Source organism: Gekko japonicus, unplaced genomic scaffold (genome assembly GCF_001447785.1).
Source record: "Gekko japonicus isolate JY-2015 unplaced genomic scaffold, Gekko_japonicus_V1.1 scaffold196, whole genome shotgun sequence".
NCBI classification, from domain to species: Eukaryota; Metazoa; Chordata; class Lepidosauria; order Squamata; family Gekkonidae; genus Gekko; species Gekko japonicus.
The window spans coordinates 1,330,052-1,336,561 of NW_015173129.1; positions in this window are offsets into that span (position 1 = coordinate 1,330,052).

Sequence of the window (6,510 nt, forward strand, 5' to 3'; positions counted from 1 at the left end):
AGAACAATTTTTCTCATCGCCTGCGACAGCAACACCACAGCACGGCTCAGCTGAGAGACCAGCCCAAGGAGAACAGATCTACATGTTCTCGATGGCTCTCTTTCCACCCATTTAAACGCCACCCCTTCAGTTCTCTCCACACAGCCTGGACCTTTGCCTTTGTCAATCAGGCTCTTGCTCGCTGACATTTTAGCTGAGCTTTGAAGCTACACGGTCACACGTCTAATCTGAACCCATCGATTTCCACCACCGCCCCCCCTGGTCTTCCGCCATGGGTTCACAAGACCCCATCCAACAAGCCTAAAATCCATACACAAAACGATCCTCTTACCTGGTAAACGGCGGTGTTAATGATGTGCACTGAAGACAGCCGTCGCCGATTACAGGTAATTCGGAAAGATACCAGAAGCCCAAACCAACAATAAAAGGGCGGGGAAAACCACCAGAGCTGAAACAGATCTCCTCGTAAAAAATTATCTTCCAAATTGTCCACGCTTAAGCGAGCGGTGCACCGGGTAAACTCCCTCGGCTTTGAGCAGCAGTGAGGCATAGTGGGAAGCAGTGTTCCCTCTAAGCTGAATTAGTGTGAGCTAGCTCACAGTTTTTGTAGCCTCCAGCTCGCAGATCTTTGTCTCCGCTCAGGAAGGAGGGCTCCAGAGCAAACCAATTTATGCCGTAGCCAAATCGTTCGCTCACAACTTTAATGCCAGTAGCTCACAAAGTAGAATTTTTGCTCACAAGACTCCACTGCTTAGAGGCAGCATTGGTGGGGAGAGCGTCCGGGTTTGATCGGGGAAGCCCCAGGTTCAAATCCCCGCTTGTAAGACACAGGGAGAGGGAAACAAACTTAACCCCAAAACTGGAATCAAGGACCACATGGGTAAGAAAGAAGTCCTATAAAGGGCCAATGTTAAAAACCTAGTGTACATTTATAATATACAAAAAAAATACATGTATTTATTAGAAAGGCAGTTAAAACCAGATAAGGGCCCAATGGAAACCTCGCTGAACACAAGGGCCAATACAAGTGACCTGACACCCTTCTTACCGTCGCGATTCTCAAATCCCCAGTTGTGCCGCGGAAGCTCAGTGGATGACCTGGGGCCAGACCAGGCCCGTAGCTACAGTGGGGCAACTTGGGGCTAGGCCCCCCGATGTACTGGGCAGGCCCCATGACTTCCCATCTAGCCCAGGCCCCCCAAGTGATGGCGCGTGTGCGGAAGGAGCCATCTACGGTGGCAGCACAGAGCCAGACAGCCCCTATCTCCCCCAGGAAATCGATTTAACTTTACCTGACTCACAGGGGATTGGGTCAGGGGATCCAATTAATTAATTAATTTGATTACCTTTTGACCCGCGCTGACGCCACCACAAGCCCCGGAGGGCGAAGAGAACAGTTCCGAAGGGGTAGAGACGGTCGGCAAGCCGGAGAAAGGCTCAGGAGAAGGAGGGCTATTCCAGGACGTGCGGAGAACAGGAGGGAGGGCGCGGAGGCAGGGGAGCAGGGAGAGATGGGCCTTACCCAAGCTGACAGGAGCCGACGCACTCATTCGGTCGCACGTGGAACCCCGGGATTCCCTGGAAATGGCCACACCCCAGGCAGCCCAACCAGGGGGGTGGGACAGGAAGAAGTGACAGGGAGCCTGCCCTATCAGAAACCAGGGAGGAAATGGGGAGGACTTTCCCCAGGTGGAGGGATATAAAAAGGGGGAAGCCTGTAGAGCCGAGGAGGTACAGAGAGAGCGAGAGTTACTAAAGCAGCTGTCAACCCCAAAGAGTGGTGGCTAGGGAGTGACGCAACTCTCTCCCCACTTCAAGTCTGAGGCTCTGGCTTCCCCCGAGGGATCAACGCCGACACGGCTGAAGTTCCTCCCGCACCAGGGGACGACGCACGGCGTGACACCTTTAATTCATTTAGCCAGTGCCCCCTAAGAAACTTAAATGACCCCCCCCCCCAGACTAAAAACATCCTGGCTACAGGCCGGGGCCAGTCCCACCCTCTCAGCCTAACCTTCCACACAGCGTTGTTGTGAGCATAACATGGAGGAGAGGAGAGGAGAACAATAGAGGTCTCTTTGGATCCCGCCCTCTAAGCTTAGCCTACCTCACTGGGCTGTCATGAGCATAAAACGGAGGGGGGAAGACAACACAAGTCCCCACTGAGGAGAAAGGTGGGGGTACAGATTAAATGAATGAGTGAATAAAACATGGGTTCAAAACAAAACAAAAAATACACGGGAGCTGTAGAATAGCTCAGGAGGAGGTGCCCGTATCCCCGATCTGGCTGCCGCCACCAAGAGACAGTGTCGAGATTTGGATGCAGAGAGTGAAAATGAACACAGAGACAGAAATCCTGGTGCGACCAGCGGCCCTTTGTTTCCCATTGGATTTAGGAATGCAATGATCTCTGCTCAGTCTACCTGTGGGCAGGGTTGGCCGGCTCCCAAGAGAAAATAAAGTGGTACAGTGTGGCGGTGGTGGTGGTGGGGGGCAGCTGCCTTTGGTGGTGCACTCTAAACATGGTGGTGTGAGGTCACCATGGCCTCCTTAAATGAAGTTCCCCTACAGCATTGGTTTATCAAGGTTAGTCTTGTCTTTTCAGACTGGCAGCAGCTCTCCAGGGTCTCAGGCGGAGATCTTTCCCATCACTTACTGCCTGATCTCTTTAACTTGAGATGCTGTAGATTGAACCGGGGACCTTCTGCATGCCAAGAAGATGTTCTACCTGTGAGCCACAGCCCCTCTTTGCAGCTCTCCAGGGTCTCAGGCAGAGGACTTTCACATCACCTACTGCCTTGTCTTTTTTAACTGGAGATGTTGGGGACTGAACCTGGGACCTTCCGCATGCCAAGCAGATGCTCTGCCACTGAACCACAGCCCCTCTTTACAGCTCTCCAGGGTCTTAGGTGGAGGTCACCTCCTGCCTGGTCACCCATCACCTCCTGCCTGGTCCTTTTTAACTGGAGATGTTGGGGATTGAACCTGGGACCTTCTGCATGCCGAGCAGATGCTCTACCACTGAGCCACAGCCCCTCTTTCACCATTAAACCAGGAGTTGGGCTCCTTAAACGCAACAGTCAGACCCCTTGCTGATTGGCTTGGGATAGGACACAGCTGATCACATTCCCATGCAACCCCCCCCCTACATTCCTGTATTTAGAGGTGAAAGCAAAATCCACCCACCCCCATGCCAGTCCTGGATGAGAGGCATGCTCCCTGTGACATTTGATACGAACATTTCACAATATTTGATTCTCCCAATATAACGCAATTTAGCTCTTAACTGACATGCACAGGTTTTTTGCATTTGACAGGTAGCACAACAAGCTGCAGTGGCTCAAGTGGTTAAGACGCTGAACTGCAGGCTGTGGAAGGTCAGTAGTTCAGCAGTTCAAGACCCAAGTTGCCACATGACGGAGTGAGCTCCCGTCTCTAGTTTCAGCTCCTGCCAACCTAGCAGTTCGAAAGCAAGAAATTGCAAGTAGATAAATAGGTACCACTTCGGTGGGAAGGTAACAACGTTCCGCACGCCTCGGTGTTTAGTCATGCTGGCCACATGACCACGGAAACGTCTTCGGACAGTGCTGGCTCTTTGGCTTTGAAATGGAGATGAGCACTGCAACCCTAGAGTCAGACTCGACTGGCTTTCGAGCAAGGGAACCTTTACCTTTTTTTTTACAACAAGTTTCTTAGCATCAGTCTACATATAAGAAGTATTTCAGTATAACCAGCGCTCTTCGGTAATTAACTTGCAATGGTTAAGCATTGCTTAAAATCTTCCTGTCACAAACAAAAAACCTGGATTCCAAAAATCCCTTTAGATAAAATACCTTGATATAAACTAGGCACAAGAGTAAACACACGAGACGCAAGTCCCCAGTTCTGGAATCACATCCCCACGCCCGTGCGTACCGGTTTTTTCTGCAAAATTTCAATTAGATTGTGTTTTGCAGGTTCTCTGGTTAAGCTAATGGGATGCGCTGTAAACCACGGTGTTGTTCAGAATTCCTTCCAGGCATAAACGAAGTAATGATCTCTGCAGAGTCTCTCTCGCCACCCCCACCCCCACCCCCCGCCACCCCATCACAAGTACCTAAAGAACTCAAAAACAGAGATGCTCATTGCAGAAAATGTGGCTACTAGGGAGGGGGGGAAATGTAATTCTTGTAGCAAAGGAAACACAAATGAATTCGGGGTAAGCATAAATAGGATGCGCTTGGTTCCATTAGCGAGAAGCTGCCTTCCCCGCCAATACCTCATTATTTTGAGTATAAGGGGCGCGTCAGCACTTTGCAGGTTTGGACAGCTCCATAGCTTTTTGCGGCAGTATGGGGGTGGGGTGAGGGAGATCACACTATGGGATGTCATCCAAGTTGTCCAGGAACTAACCAACCAACCCTGCAGGTCCATGTGGCATCATCAAAACCATATTCAGGCTGTTCAGAAGCAGTTGGGTCACCACCAGTGTTCCCTCTAAGCTGAGTTAGTGTGAGCCAGCTCACAGTTTTTTAGCCTTCGGCTCACACGTTTTTGTCTTCGCTCAGGAAGGAGGGCTCCAGAGCAAACTAATTTATGCAGGAGCCAAATCACTTGCTCACAACTTTGATGCCAGTAGCTCACAAAGTAGAATTTTTGCTCACAAGACTCCACCCCTCGATTGAAAAAAAGGACCTCTGTCACAGGTCTGCAGTGACAACAGGCAAGCCACCTTCTATTCCAGGGGGTCCCTGAAACCTTCAAGTGTTTTTAGAAAGTGGGCGGGGCCAGGCCAGGCTTCTGATTGGCCATTGGCCATCTGGTTAAGAACCTAAGAGGAGTCAATGATGGATCAGGCCAATGGTCCATCCAGTCCAACACTCGGTGTCACACAGTGGCCAGAAATACCAGGTGCCATCAGGAGGTCCACCAGTGGGGCCAGAATGCCAGAAGCCCTCCCACTGTTGTCCCCCACCCAGAAGCACCAAGAAGACAGAGCACCACTTGCCCCAGCCTGAGAGTTCCTATCTATACCTTGTGGCTAATAGCCACTGATGGACCTCTGCTCCAGATGTTTATCCAGTTCCCTCTTGAAGCCGTCCATGCTTGTAGCCGCCACCACTTCCTGTGGCAGTGAATTCCATGTGTTAATCACTGTTTGGGTGAAGAAGGACTTCCTTTTATCTGTTCTAACCCGAACACTCAGCAATCTCATGGAGTGCCCACGAGTTCTTGTATTGTGAGAAAGGGAGAAAAGGACTTCTTTCTCTACCTGCTCTATCTCATGCATAATGTTATCAGCCTCGATCACCCCTCAGCCGTCGTTTCTCCAAGCTAAAGAGCCCCAAGCGTTTTAACCTTTCTTCACAGGGAAAGTGTCACAACTTTTATCATTCTAGTTGCCCTTTTCTGCACTTTCCCCAGTGCTATAACATCCTTTCTGAGGTGTGGTGACCAGAACTGTACACATTTGGTTGTGCAAATTAACATAATGTCGTTTCAGCGGCAGCTACCACTGCAGCATCAGTTTTGCACGCCTCTTTCCCCGGTGTGTTTTTTTAAAAAATCACTCCTCTCGTCCCATGCACCCAGGCTTCCTTTGTGCGCACTTCTGCCTCCCATGGTGGCCATTTTTTGGTTGCACCCACCTCCTTCTGTCAGAATTCCAAAGACGCCCACAGGTTCAGAAAGACCAGGGATCCCTGTTGTGTTCTATGGAGAAGAAAGTTCGCACTTCTTTCCCCAGTCAAAGACATGGACAACTTCTGCCATCTGGACACAATGGATTGTTATATCGGTTCCTTTATTTGGCTGTTTTACAGGGCTCTTTTTGTAGCAGGAACTCCTTTGCATATTAGGCGACACACCCCTAATGTAGCCAGTCCTCCAAGAGCTTACAGTAGCCCCTGTAAGAAGAGCTCTGTAAGCTCTTGGGGGATTGGCTACATTAGGGGTGTGTCGCCTAATATGCAAAGGAGTTCCAGCTACATCATTCTCCTCACCTCTGTTTTATCCTCACTACAACCTGACGAGGTAGGTTAGGCCGAGATAATGTGACTGACCCAAGGTCACCCAACAGACTTCCATAGCAGACTGGAAATTCGATTTTTTTTTTAAAAAAATTAAAGTTAAAACTTGGATGGGAGACCACCAAGGAAGTCTAGGGTTGCTACGCAGAAGCAGACAATAGCAAACCACTCCAGTTCATCTCTTGCTTTGAAAACCCCACCAGGTCGCCATAACTCAGCTATGACTTGATGACAAAACCCATACAGTTCTGTATTAGTTTTCATAAATCACACACACTTCTTCAGACCTGTGGAGATTTCAAAGGATACGAGTAGTTGAGGCAGAGACTGAATTCTATCACAACCCTCCATGATCTCGTCTTCCCGCCCCGGGTTTTAATGACATTTTTCTACGCTTTCCTATATGTATTTTAACTCCAGTTTTAACCATCTTTATTTTTTAAAACGATGCTTGTTTTAACTGCCGGCTGCCTCATCGGCTTTGACAGGATAGGAATGTGACGTA